Source organism: Pituophis catenifer, unplaced genomic scaffold, assembly GCF_029215685.1.
Source record: "Pituophis catenifer annectens isolate HBS135680 unplaced genomic scaffold, rPitCat1.0.hap2 SCAF_1, whole genome shotgun sequence".
NCBI classification, from domain to species: Eukaryota; Metazoa; Chordata; class Lepidosauria; order Squamata; family Colubridae; genus Pituophis; species Pituophis catenifer.
This window is the reverse complement of record NW_027256881.1, coordinates 295,151,201-295,166,442: the sequence shown is the minus strand read 5'-3', so window position 1 is coordinate 295,166,442 and position 15,242 is coordinate 295,151,201.

The window sequence follows — 15,242 nt, the reverse complement described above, 5'->3', positions numbered from 1 at the left end:
CTGTTGTAATGGCCAACTTGTGGAGGCCACACTTGCCAAAACTGCTGATTTCCCTCATAGTTTAATGTTCCAATCTTTATAATATCGCTCACTTTTTGAAGCAACTATAAACATTTCAAAATGGATAAACTCTACACATTTTAAAAAGGGAGAAAAATAACTCAATATGAATTTTTGTAGAGCTGATTTCAATTTTACTATGCATTTACTATGCCATAATCATTTGATCTTTTTTAGAAAGCTTCTTCAGTTTGCATGTACTGTGGTTTGCCTTTCAACCCAGATTCCCCTCTGCCTCTTCTAATTCTCATTTTTATTCCTGCATGTTTGTTGTCTGATCTCTTGATCCCTGAAAGGCTTGGAGTCTCATTTTATTCAGGTTGGAATAGTGTTTTTGTTCCTCTGTAATTTTTTAATCTTTAATACGTTGATCTTAAGTGTTTTCCTTTCTTCGTCAGGTTTTCTTTATTTATATTTTCTATAGACAGTTTCTAGGTGTACAGGAAGTCTGTCCAGAACAATATTCATAGCAAAATGCATGGTTGCTATAGTTTTCTTCAAAATATTTGCCTTAAAAAAAGATTTCTTCCACTTGAAGTTGCACTTGAGCTCCGTTAATTATTAATAAGAACAACTATTGATGTGGCTGGTTGGCAGTTTTCAGAGTTGTGATACAATACATGTTAAAGGCACAAAGAAGGAAAAGCCACTTTAGTGAAATATTGTATGTATGTATGCATGTATGTACGTACTGTGTTTTCCCCAAAATAAGACCCTGTCTTAAATTTTTTTGAACCCTAAAATAAGCACTTGGCCTTATTTTCGGGGAGGTCTTATTATTTTGGGGTGCATGGAGGAAACCAGAGGAAATGGCAGGGACTGGCTGCACATGCATTTAAATATTTTTGGGGAGGGCTTATTTTCAGGGGAGAGCTTATTTTAGTGCATGCGCTCAAAAGTCCGATTGGGCTTATTATCAGGGGATGTCTTATTTTAGGGGAAACGGTATGTAAGTATGTATGTTTGTTTTTATTATTTATATTTCCTATTTCTATTGCCATCTCTCTCAGAGATAATGATTGTTAAACAAATGGCATTGTTCAGAACTCTGAGGCAATATCCAGTTCATGTTAGAGAAATACAAAAATAATGGTTGCCCTCTTCAAATTCTCAACGTTAATTTTCTTAGCATCAATTTATTAAGAGAAAAGATTCTACTATTATCATTGCTGTTCTTTCAGAGCACCATTTTACCATATTTGATGAGAAAAAAAGTCGTAAGTGAGTTCATCATTGTAAATCTGGCACCATCGAACTGTTTCTGTTCTAACTCTTTATTCTACAAGTCAAGGTTCCCTTTGTCTCTGAATCTACTAAGAAACAAGGTCACGTGTCTCTCTGACATTTAATTTTCTAGGAAAAAGGACTTCCTTTTTCTATGGTGGATCATTCAATTATTTCAGCTTCAACCAACACAATAACAAGAAAATTCTTTTCGGTAGGAAAGTATTTGCCAAAACCTTCCAGAAAAATTATTTGTGCTTCATTTTCCTTTTGTATTTTAAGAAAGTTCATTAGAATTTTCTGTATTTTGCTATTCTAGATGAAAATTCAAATATACATCCCATAACACTTTAAAAAGACATTTAAATTGTAAGTGAGAAGAATTTGAAAATCAATTCATTTTCAGGAAATTAATGTTTTAATAGTTGTGAATGCTAAAAATCCAGATTCCTTCCACATTCCATATACATGACGAACCCCCTTCTCTTAAAATTCCTTTTTGCATAATACTTAACTGATGCATTCCACACTTCCTCCTTTGCTTTTCCATTTTATCCTAGCAAGGGAGAATTGTGAAAGAATTGTTTTTGTTTTTCACACTGCAAGTTAAATATGGTATTGGGAAATCATAATAAAATGGATTTTAAAAATTAAACAATTCCCAAATTTTTAGACATGCTTTTGGAAACATTTTGACTGTAAAAATAAACTCAAAATTGTTTTTCTAAGAAAATGTTCTAATAATTTAATCAAAAAAGGGTAAAAGGGTCAATAAAGGGGAATATTTGTAGCTCAGGGTTGAAATGAAGGGTCCTTGGTGCTCTCTGACCTTGGTAATATTATCACTGCTAGGCAAAAGTGTATTTCTCTTCTTCTGGCAGCAGTAGCCAAAATTCCAGTATAACTAGGAAAGAAAAGATCCAGTACAATCATTCAATGGCATAGGAGGGCAACCCAAGTCTTCCCACTTAGCCCAAACCCAAGAAGATCTAAGGCTGTTGACCTAAAGGAAGAGAGAGGGAGAGAGGGAGAGGGAGGGAGGGAGGGAGGGAGGGAGGGGGAGAGAGAGAGAGAGAGAGAGAGAGAGAGAGAGAGAGAGAGAGAGAGAGAGAGAGAGAGAGAGAGAGAGAGAGAGAGAGAGAGAAAAGGAATTAAAAAATCCAAGCCCATGACACTCGTTGAGAAAGGATCTGGAGAATTTCATTCTTAGAACCCCTGTCATTATGCCCAAAATGAATTATATATCAGTATAATTCATTTATACTGCCCACCCTACCCCCACCCTGCATCACACATTACTAAGTCTTATCTTTGTTATTTTTCCTTTCTCCTCCATTCCCTATAAACATATGGTTCCTAATTTTTCTCAGTGATAAGGATTCAAATTTCAAATCACAACAGTTAGAAGAGAAATTAAGCCTCATATTACAGTTCTCCGGAACTACATCAAACCTGTTACTAATGCTAACTGAGACCTCAGACATACTGGAAAAACATTTTGATCCTGCTCTTTTTTTTCCTCCTCTCTCTCTTCTGTTCCTCCTTCTTACCTTGAAAGTAATCTCATCCCCCTATCCTCTATTTGTTCCTAGTCTGGTTCCATCCCCCTTAAGGGAGTTCTGAATTGCAAATACAAGATGGGAGATTTGCATCACTGGGACCCTGCAAACCTGGCCATCTTTGCCAAACAAAGGCCAGGCCCAGGGGTCTAAAAAGCGAGGATTATATTTAATGCCTACTGCCCTAATTAATTCAGCTTTTAAATGCCATCTAAATCAAATACGTTGAGGGCTATTGGAAAAACACACCCCATGATAATAATAAAATAAAATAATTAATGTGGTGGTGATAACCTTAAGTTTCTCTTTGACACCCTGATAAAGACTGGGTATGAATGTTCTTCAGTCCAAACTGAGGGGAACAAAATTATGTTTAGTCACAAAAAGAAGGGCAGGGCTCTACTGAATATAAAGCCACATGGAACTTGCCGATCATCCCTTGACAATTAAGCAGCCTCTCAAAAATGCTTTGCAAGCATTCACCTTTTTCCTCTTACTTCCCTTGGTAAGAATAATCAGTTGGGGTTTAATATTGGCAACCAAAGTCCTTTTTTATCAAACGGTGGGGTGCTCAGATCTGTGCTCTCCAGTGGTGGGTTTCAATTTTTTTTACTACCGGTTCTGTGGGTGTGGCTTGATAGGCATTAATCTGAATGGGAGTTAGATATTAGGAGATTTCAACTGTCTACAATTTTCCTATCTTCTCTTCTACTCTTGACCACTCAAAGTGTGACCTGGGAGAATACATTACTCACCTGGGTAAATAAATGGGACAATCCCCTCCCCCTTCAGAAATTGCAACTATAGAGGGGGTGGTTCTATGCCTGCAAACTCTCATTGAGATGCTTGCTAGTGACACCTCTGACTCATTCCTCATTCTAGATAAAGGATGACGCCACATCCATTGTATAGTCTTCAACACTAGTCACCTTGGACTACTCAAGGGGAAGTCTGTGCGTTAATTAAGGGTACCTGTTACATGTACATCACTGACAATTATGAACTCCTAGTACACTACAGCCCACTGACCTTATGTGTAAAACTAGCAAAAGGAAGCTAAGATGGGATAATAAGTCTTGGCTCATTTCATGGTTTTCCAGCCCAAGCCTCCTGCATACAGCATTTCAATATTTTGCTTGGCTTTCTTATTAGAATTGGCATTTATGTATGGTTTTCTTGCTGAATGTAAATCTTTAAGTTAAAAAGTTTATCCAGCCTTTTTTGTCCTTCAAGAAATTATGTTACTCGCCTCACAAACAATGGAATGATAGAGACCCAGAACCTTCCCTTAAGGAAATGCAATCCATCTGAGAATGAATGAGAATGAAAGATGGGCATCCCACTAGAAAGGAAGTAGAAGAAACACATGAACATCTCCCATACTGTCTAAGAGGCAGGAAAAGGGAGAAAGTAACATGCAAATTAAGACGTAGAGGTGAGCTCTTACTGTATATAAAAAACCCTCAGCTTTATGAATGCCAGGCATCGCATCTGAAAAATACCATATTAAACAATGTATTTAGATAACCTATTTAGAGATGACCTATTCTGGAACTGTTGCTTCAGTCAAGCGTCATTAAACACAAGAATGCCTCAATTGGTTCTAGACAGGTTTGAAGGAAGGAAGTTAATATGAATGCCCAGCAGTATTTCCAAATATATACTTTCAATTATATAAGCCAACCAGCTCCGTGATCTAATGATACAGTAACATTCATGCTGAGGAATGTTGCAATGAAATTGATGAATGAAGAAGCGTAAAGCTATCTGTAAAGATGAGCCAAGCTCTAGGGCAGGGGTGTCGAACTCAAGGCCTGCGGGCCAGATGCATCACGTGCTGGCCCCGCCCCCGCCCGGTTTAGCGAAGGGGAAAAAAGTCCCGATACATCACGTGACGCTGCCGTGATGATGTGAGTTTGACACCCCTGCTCTAGGGACTTTGTTGTTGATGTTTGCAATAACAGGGTATTTGCTCCTTTAATATGAAATAAAATAAGTGACACTAGTACAAATTTCTCCAGTTGACTCACTTTGCATCATAGAATACTTTATTGGTCAAGTGTGATTGGACACACAAGGAATTTGTCTCCGATACATAAGCTCTCAGTGTACATACAAACAACAAAGTATATATAATCATAAGATACCAATGAAGAATGTAGTAGAAAAGATGAGAATGATCGTAGTAATACAGCCATACTACATGGATAAAATATCCATAGACATAAGACAGCACTGTGGGAATTAGGTGTCCAATAGAATGATGGCACAAGGGAAAAAACTGTCTTTGAGTCTAGTTGTTTTGGCATGCAATGCCCTATAGCTGCATCCTAAAGTGTCCATTATGTCATTGAAAGAAAATCCATGACATAAGGGTTTTTGTTTTCAACCATAGCAATGTCAATATAATGAAATGTGTGTCATACCATCATGATGATACAACGCTCTTTGATACTTTGATATGACTTGACACAGGTTGTGGCACCACATTACCCATCTCTGATAGACACAATGCAGTGGTTGAGCGAATGAGGCAATTTCCTTGACCCAGCCTTCCCCCTAATGAACCAGCACCCAATGGACCAGAGGAATGGCTTAGGTATGATGATATCTAAATGGTAATTTAAACACTATATTTGCATAAATGTCTGTTTTACCAGTGACCATATTATCTAATAATGGATACATTTGCACTCTCCAGATTTTATGGTCCGTTCCCCCTCCCCCATCCTGGCTGTCATAAGGCATAATTTATCTTGGGATAGAACTGAAAAAAGGCCCATTAAGAATTAGAATTAGAATTAGAATTAGAATTAGAATTAGAATAGAATAGAATAGAATAGAATAGAATAGAATAGAATAGAATAGAATAGAATAGAATAGAATAGAATAGAATAGAATAGAATATGCTCTCAGTGTATAAAAAAAGATACATTTGTCAAGAATCATAACATACAACACTTAATGATAGGCATAGGATACAAATAAGCAATCAAATCATATTAGGAAATAGTCAATATAAATCGTAAGGATACAAGCAACAAAGTTACAGTCATACAGTAATAAGTGGAAGGAGATGGGCAATAGGAACAATGAGAAGATTAATAGTAATGCAGACTTAGTAAATAGTTTGACAGTGTTGAGGGAATTATTTGTTTAGCAGAGTGATGGCGTTCAGGAAAAAACTCTTCTTGTGTCTAGTTGTTCTGGTGTTCAGTGCTCTATAGCATCGTTTTGAGGGTAGGAGTTGAAACAGTTTATGTCCAGGATGTGAGGCGTCTATAAATATTTTTACAGCCCTCTTTTTGACTCATGCAGTATACAGGTCCTCAATGGAAGGCAGGTTGGTAGCAATTGTTGTTTCTACAGTTCTAATTATCCTCTGAAGTCTGTGTCTGTCTTGTTGGGTTACAGAACCAAACCAGGCAGTTATAGAAGTGCAGATGATAGACTCAATAATTCCTCTGTAGAACTGTATCAGCAGCTCCTTGGGCAGTTTGAGCTTTCTGAGTTGGCACATGATGTTTTAAAACAAAATAATGTTTTATGATGACTACACATATGTTAATACTGGAAATTTTCTATCTCTAAAAACACACATCTGCAGGCATGCACACACACACACACACACACACACACACACACAAAAACAACCCAACATCCTAGAAAAGCCTCTCAAATGTATGCTATATAAAACATAATTTCTCTTCCAGAAAAATAGTAGCCAGCACCAGGAATGTGAGGTTAGCCACCCCTGGAATCTGTTCTGAGAAATCTGCAATTGTTGTATGCCATTTTTCTGTGCAAAAAGTTAAAGAGCTGTTTTAAGTGAAGGTGGGTACAGTCTGAAGGACTGTTATCCACCAATTTGCAATTCAAGCCAGGGTTAGCAGGGGTGTGTAATGTGTGTGTGTTCACAACTTCACATACTGCCCCCTCTCTCACACACACACACTGTACAGCTACTTCTAGCATTTAGCCCCTCTATGAATGTTTCCAGTGAAACTGAATGTACTGTAATTAGTCTGACCAGGCTGTCTGCAGGAGGGGTTGAAAAAAAGTCAAGATGGTGACCACAATAGTGTGATCTTGAAATTCCTCACATCCTGTTCCTGCTATGGATACCTCTGAGTGCATCATCCCTTGAATCCTGTTCCTCAGCTGCACTCACTCTCAAGAGGTTTCTTTCAGTGTAAGGCCAAATCATATCTGATATGGTCAGCCTAACAATACTGAGCAGCATTCTGGCCATTGCACATCTTTTCCTGCCAAACGGCCAATACAATGGCAATACCAAAGTTAGCGTTACCATATCCAGTTCACAAAAAACTAGATAATAAGACTCTGTAGTTTCTTCCCCAAACCCCCAAAACTTTAACCTTAAACCGTCTATTGTTCACCTCACCCCATTCCTAAGAGGTCTGTAAAGGGCATGCATAAGTGCACCAGCGTGCCTACCATCCCTGTCCTAATATTCCTTTTTACTTACTTTTTTCATGTATTCAGATTATGTTTATACTTTTACCTGTTATCTTATATATGCTTGACAAATAAACTTATGATGATGATGATGATGATGATGATGATGATGATGATGATGATCACAAGGAAGGAATCAGTGCCTTTTCCATCTCATTGTGCCATCCAATGATTGTCTGGAGTTTCGCAGCCCTGGTATGATCAGGTATGACATACAATCACAGATAAATTGATTTTGTGACATCATTCTTGACTCCTAGTAGCCACATAAATAGATGTTATCCATGACAATCTATCCCTAACTTGTTATTTAACATCTTCTAATGGTGCCCACATCACTACTGTAACTCTCCACCCTGCTGCTGATCATCCTTTTTTTCCCCTTCCATCCTTCCTTTAATGCTCACCCAGCATTAAAGCCTTTTCCAGAAAGTTGGGTCTTTGCAAAAACTGTCTAAAGTATGATAACTTGACCTAGTCATTTGTGTCTCAAGTGGATTCATTTTTGGGGGGGAGAGATGATCTATCAGTTTATATTTTTTTGATTGTCCATGGTATTCTCAAGAGTCTTCTCTAAGTGCATAGATAAATTGGTTCACTTAAATTATAATAGGTATTTTAAGCCAAAAATTTCTGTGAAAATGCCTAGCCAAAATGACATTTCAGCCTTCCTTATTTTCTTTTCCATTTTATATAAATTTTGCTTTCACATTGCCTAAAAAAAAGAAGAAAGCTAAAATCAACTAACTCTTTTCCATGGGGTTTCCATGGCTCTATTAATATAGCAGAGCATATTAAAGAAAAAAAGATATTGACTCATCTTATTATTGTAGACCAGTAATTCATAGGAAGACACCGTCATGGAAAATTTAAAGCAGAACACCAATCAGTTTTTTCAACAATCATTGGGTCTCAACTTTATAAAACAGAGGAAGTCCAATCAATGGGAAGCAAAGATGTTTCTATAGAAGAAGGGTACAGATCAGTGGTGGGTTTCAAATTTTTTTAATACCGGTTCTGTGGGTGTGGCTTGGTGGGTGTGGCATGGCTTGGTGGATGTGGCTTGGTGGGCATGGCAGGGGAAGGATACTGTAAAATCTCCATTCCCACCCCACTCCAGGGGAAGGTTATTGCAAAATCCCCATTTTCTCCCAATCAGCTGGGACTTGGGAGGCAGAGAATAGATGGGGGCAGGGGCAGTCAGAATTTATACTACTGGTTCTCCGAATTACTCAAAATTTCCACTACCTGTTCTCCAGAATTAGTCAGAACCTGCTGAAACCCACCTCTGATACAGATCCTAGGGATCTGATTTGCTGGCAACTTTTGAGGATCTGGGGTTATTTTTGTTTTTTAGGCACAACCATGTTTTCAGGAGTGGCAGCAGAGCTGGAGAATTCCATTGTTGAGGAAATGGAATACAGGAGCGTCCTTGATTGAGAATAGAACATTGGAGCTTCACACCTTGTTACCATGTTGTCTTTCCCTTTTTGGGATTACCCCTTGGCCTGTGCTGTGAGTGGTTTAGCAAGGCTTCTATTGTTTGGTGTAGAAAGAACTGCAGGAAGGGGACAATGTCTGGAGGCAGGAAGAGTCAGTTTAGGTCTGATAAGTTTGAATAGAGAGAAGAACTGGGTTTGACCATGTTTATGACTGACACAGTCAGAAACAAGGATGCAGTTCAACCATTTTTTGTTGTATCCACCATGGGCACTATATCTATCGATCGATCGATCGATCAATCGATCTCTCTATATATAGTAAATTATATTTACTATAATTTAAAAATGTATATTCTTGTAAGAGATTAATGACAGGGAGAGAAGAGGATCAGTTCTATTAAAATCAATCAATTAAACTCATTTTTTATTTTACTATATCTGGATTTTATTGATAGATTACGTGCCAACAGGTTGGCTTTGACAATCAGTATTTTCTACAATGTGCTCATTGGTGCTAAAGCTGACCTGGAGCCAATCTGTTTCACCTTGCTCTTGCTCTCCGGTTTCCTTGCCTGGCTTTCTCAATTTTTCAGCATCTATCAGTAATAATGTCTTGTGTTCCTTTGCCTTTTTAAAAGCCAGGCTGAACATCTGGCATCTCCCTTTTCATGTAGGGCTTTTATCAGTGTTGGATGATCCTAAGCATCACTTTGCTAGCATGTGAAATTAAGGTTATTGTGCAGTGGTTTGCATGGTCTGTTAAGTCTTTCTTTGGTATTCATATATAGATTGACTTCTTCCAATCTATTCCAATCTTTTAGCCACTGTATAGTTTTTCAGATTTGTGTGAAATGGCAAATGAAATATGGCAAGCAACAGCCATACTCCATTCTATTGCTTGCCATATTTCTGAAGATATTCCATCAATTTCTGTAGCCTTCCAATTTGGTAGGATATTTGACCTAATTTAATCATCTACCACTAAAAGTTCTTAAAAGTAGTTGTTTGGGATGTTTACATCTCTGTTGTATAGAATTTCAAGATACTGCTTTCATTTTTGTTTTTGATTTCCTTGGAATCAGTAACTATCTGTTCATTGGTGTCTTTTAGCTTATTAGTTGAAGGTGGGAACTTCTTTCTGAGTTTGGAGATCTTTTGGAAGACTTCCTTATTTTTCTGTGTTTGTTTCCGTCCTCAAGCTATTTACAGGTATCGTTGCAATATTGCTTTTTAGTATGGGCTCTCTAAAATTCTGTGTTAAGGTTCTTTCTGAGATTATTGTTTTTCTTAGTTTTAGATTTCTTTGGGGGGGCAATTTCCATCATTTGTGACATTTAATTTGTTTTCTTTTTTATGTTTCTTGGTTTTCAATAGTCTCTTTTCATATTCATCCTTAATAACGTCTATGATTTCATTCCAAAGTTCCTGTGGCTCCTGATTAATGTGGTTCAATACCTCAAAGCAATTCCTGATATTCTCCTTGAAAATACTGGGTATATGTTCATATCATGAAAACTGGTCGGCTTTCTTCTTCCGCTTAACTTATATGGAACCTGCACCTGGACAGTTTGCAATCTGTTCCATAGTCAGCCAAAGCCACATCTTTGCAGTTATTTGCAGTACCACTAAAATAGTTAATTTGATTTCTGTGTATTTCGTCTGGTGATATATACATCTTCCTGCCTCCCACTCTCTCTTTCTCATCCTTGGGTTACAATAGCAATTGAGACTGCTATCACTAAGCAGTGTGGTCACGTAACTGCATTGCTTAGAGATGGCAATCTTGGCCATCCCGTTTGCCAATATAACCCCAGAATGAATGGGTCAGAATGCAGCGGGAAGAGCTCTATGTAAGGAGCACAGAGGGGTTTGTGGATGCTATGGGGGTTGGGAGGATGCTTTGGGCAAGCACTAAGCAGTATGGACAGATTGTGGCAAAGGCCAGGAGAGGCTTTGGGCAGGTTGGCGGAAGCTACAAGAGGGCCGGCAATGCTGTGGGAGGACTGGGTGCTGCTGGTGAACAATATGGAATGCAGATGGATGGGGATTTGCAAAAAAAACAAGGCTACCCTTGAAAAGTGTTTGGAGACTACAGTTGGTCCAGAATGCAGCCGTGCGAGCTGTCGTGGGTGCACCTAGGTACACCCACATTACACCAATTCTCCGCGAGCTGCACTGGCTCCCTATTGATCTCCGGTCACAATTTAAGGTGTTGGTTATTACTTTTAAAGCCCTACATGGCTCAGGGCCAGGTTATCTTCAAGACCGCCTTCTACCGCATAGCTCCCAGCAACCGGTAAGATCCCACAGAGTTGGTCTCCTCTCGGTCCCGTCAGCTAAACAGTGCCAGCTGGCAGGCCCGCAGGGGAGAGCCTTTTCTGTGGCTGCCCCAGCTCTCAGGAACCAGTTACCTGCTGAGATCCGGACCATCCCCACCCTATTGGCCTTCCGAAAAGCAGTGAAGACCTGGGTTTTCTGGCAGGCCTGGAGCCGTTGATCTCAACGAGATCCTGCCATGAATGGTGTGAATGGGTTTTAATTTTTTTTAATGTTTTAACTTTTAATGTTTTTATATATGGTTTTTAATTGCATTGTAAGCTGCCTTGAGTCTTCGGAGAAAGGTGGCATACAAGTTGAATAAATAAATAAATAAATAAATAAATAAATAAATAAATAAATAAATAAATAAATAAATAAAACAACCAAGTTCAGAGAGCATCAAGGACCCCTCATTTCAACTCTTACCTACAAATATTCTCCTTTATTGGTACTTGTATAATTGTTAGATAAAAGAGTTGTCCACAAAGTGTAATCAACCTGTCACCCCTTTCTTCAAGGAAATACTGATTACAAACAGTACTGACCTACTACCAGAGGTGAAATCCAACAGGTTCTGGAGAACCAGTAGCGGAAATTTTGAATAGTTCGGAGAGCCAGCAAATACCACCTCTGGTTGGCCCCCGAGTGGGGTGGGAATGGAGATTTTGCAATATCCTTCCCCTGCCACGACCACCAAGCCACGCCCACAGAACCAGTAGGGAAAAATTTTGAATTTCACCCCTGCCTACTATTTCCTCATAGTTGAGCAAATATATAGAGAATATTGCATAGTAAAATTGTCCCACGGAGAGATGGACAATATTTCTGATATATTGACAAGGTTTCTCTCAGGCACACTCTCTGTCTTTCACTAAATCTGGTCAATTATTAACAGGAGTACATGTCCTTGTACTCAGCTCTCCACCTTTATTAGAACAATTTGGGAGACATTGAAGTTTGTAATAATAAGCAGGTCCTTCCTGGAAGCCGCTAGTAACCAAGTCAATTATGCAAGTGTGCCATCTGCTGGTCAGAACCATGTACAGCCATAAATGCTTTTGGTGAGGGAAGTGACAGCTAAATAAATTAAGCTTTCCAAGATTCTCTTTTAAGTTTTATTTTTTGCAATGAAACTATATAAACATTATATATAGTAAAATATCAACTTTCTTTTATATTATAAAAGGTTTATAATTATAAAAATCTTATATTATTTATATTATAAAAATCAAGATGATCTAATGAGTCTATTCAGAAGCAACTTTTCTTTATATCTCCTTATCATGGAATCTATTAAAATCTATTATTCCCAGATATTTAAAGGCCTTTATTTGTTATATTTGGGGGGGAGGGATATCTATTGTTCAACAATCATTATAATTAGCAAACCTTTTGGAGAAGATCATTGGCCATTTATTTAGATTGATGGAACATAAAAAGGAATTTTCTTTTTAACAGTGCCACTCTGAACTGGCAGATTATTTTTTTTTTAAAAAAAAAAATAGTTTTTGTTGAATATAAATATTAAAAAAGACATATGGAACATATACACAACGAACATTTATACAACATATACACAAAAAGAATATAATTTCTTCTTAAGCATTTTTTCAGAGTGACGTTCTACAATTCTACTTATAATATATTCCTTCACCTTTCTGTAATCTAATAATATTTTTATTACATATATATGTATCAATCGGTAATATATCCCCTATATTTTTTGTATATTTCTAATTTTTAACCAATTATACCAACTATTCCATATTTTATAATAATCTGATTCTTCTTATTTTTTTTTTACTTGTGCAACTCAACTGGATTAAAAAAAGTTTGCTAAAGTGAGAGAGCCTTAAACAGAGAGTGTGAATTTATGGAGCAATTTCTGCTATAAATTTTCAACACTTCCATAGTAGATGCAATCTAGAAACAGTTTCAAGATCAATAACATTTAAAGACATATTTTTTAAAAAATCACTAAATATAGGAAAAGTTAATACATATTCCTAGGAGTGAACTATTCCTGGATATATTTTACTCCGTTTATGCTGCGTACATGTCAAGAAAGCTATGATTATATTTCCATGTTACCGCTCCACATTTAAAAGCTGAATTTACACCATTATGTATATTTCAGTTGCAAAGTAATATAATATAATGAAGTCAAGGCTATAAAAGGCTGGTTTGAAAGAGGGGTTAAAGAAGCCATTTCTGTCAAAATTGAACAGCCCTCTCTCAACAGAGAGGGAGAGATACACATCATCTATCTCCAATCTACAACACAGTCCTTTCAACAATTCCAAGGAGGCTCCACACCAATTTGCACCACTGAGGTGACCCTGATGACACATATAAACCTCCAGGGTATTTACGAGACTGCCTTCTGCTACCGATAACCTCCCACCGGCCAATACGCTCTCACAGAGAGGGCCTCCTCAGGGTGCCATCGGTCAAGCAATGTCGGCTGGCAGCCCTCAGGGGGAGAACCTTCTCTGTGGGAGCACCCACCCTCTGGAACGAGCTACCTCCCGGAATACGGCTGATCCCGGATCTCCGCACTTTCCGTAAGGCCCTGAAGACGTTTTTATTTCAGCAAGCCGGCCTGGCCTGAATAGGTTTTATGGGATAGTTTTTTAATTGTATAGCTTGGGGTTTTAAATTGGGAGGCCGATTAATTTAATTTATTTTTAGTTATCTTAACTTTTATATTGTATGTTATTTTAATTTTCGGCTGTTCACTACCCTGAGTCCCTTCGGGGAGAAGGGCGGGATATAAATTCAATAAATAATAACAATAAATGATGTCTATCACCACCACTCATGGACTGTTCATAGAATTGGGCACAGATTATGCTTTGGTAAACTGTTGAACCTACTACTTCCTCCATCCTCCCCACCCCCCTGGCAAGCTAGATGAAGAAACAATGTGGTTTGAACACAGTTTACTAACCAGAAATTGTAGGCCTTTTCACAAACCATTAGCTAAATATGAACCAGTGGTACAGTGCAATAAATAAATAAAAAAACTAATTAAATTGTAAAGTGAACGAATGTATCAGCACTAAGAAAAGTGATGCTTTTTGCTTTGACCACATATTCAATAGAATAGTGTCCCTAATATAAGATACTGTGTTTTAAGGATATTGATGAGTTACTTTCCTAGAGAATAAGATTAAAACAGCTTCACAGGTTCACCAACAAGGCCCCATTTAACAACCTAAGGTAAAGGATTTAGGAATTGGAATATTTACATCCCAACTCTGGCTATTCAACGGCCCTATCCAGAGAGGTGAAATCTCCCTGGAGGACATATATGAGCCCCCCTCAACTAACTTGCTCAGACTGAAGAATCTACACATTCACAAATCCAGGGGGCAAACTGTTCCATCCACAACTGGCTTAATCTCTCTCTCAGTCAGGAAATTCAGATTTGAATCTCTCGCTTTAAAGGTTCCAGCTACTGATTCTTGTCCTACCCTTGGATACTACAAAAAAAATAAATTTACACACACTTTCCTGTAAAAATGGTTTTTTTTTTCTTATTTCAGCATTTCTAGCATTCATTACAAGCCTCTAGAAGCTTCTTTTCCTTCTACCAAATTATTCGGGTCTGGATGGGGAGAAACAGGCTTCGACTCAACCCTTCCAAAACCGAGTGGCTGTGGCTGCCGGCATCCCGGTATAGCCAGCTGACGCCATCGCTGGTTATTGGAGGCAAATCACTGGCCCCCACGGAAAGGGCCCGCAACTTGGGCGTCCTCCTGGACGCACGGCTGTCTTTAGAAGGGCATATGACGGCCGTGGCCAGGGGGGCTTTTTATCAGGTTCGCCTGATACGCCAGTTGCGCCCCTTTCTGGATCGGGACTCCCTACGCACAGTCACTCAAGCACTCGTCATCTCTCGTCTGGACTATTGTAACGCTCTCTACATGGGGCTCCCCTTGGGGTACACCCGGAGGCTCCAACTGGTGCAGAATGCAGCTGCATGGGGGATTATGGGAGCGACGGGGCGCTCCCATGTGACTCCTCTCCTGCGCGAGCTGCATTGGCTTCCGGTAGACTTCCGGGTGCGCTTCAAGGTGTTGGTGATCTCCTTTAAAGCGCTCCATGGCTTAGGGCCAGGGTACTTACGGGACCGCCTTCTGCCACCAATAGCCTC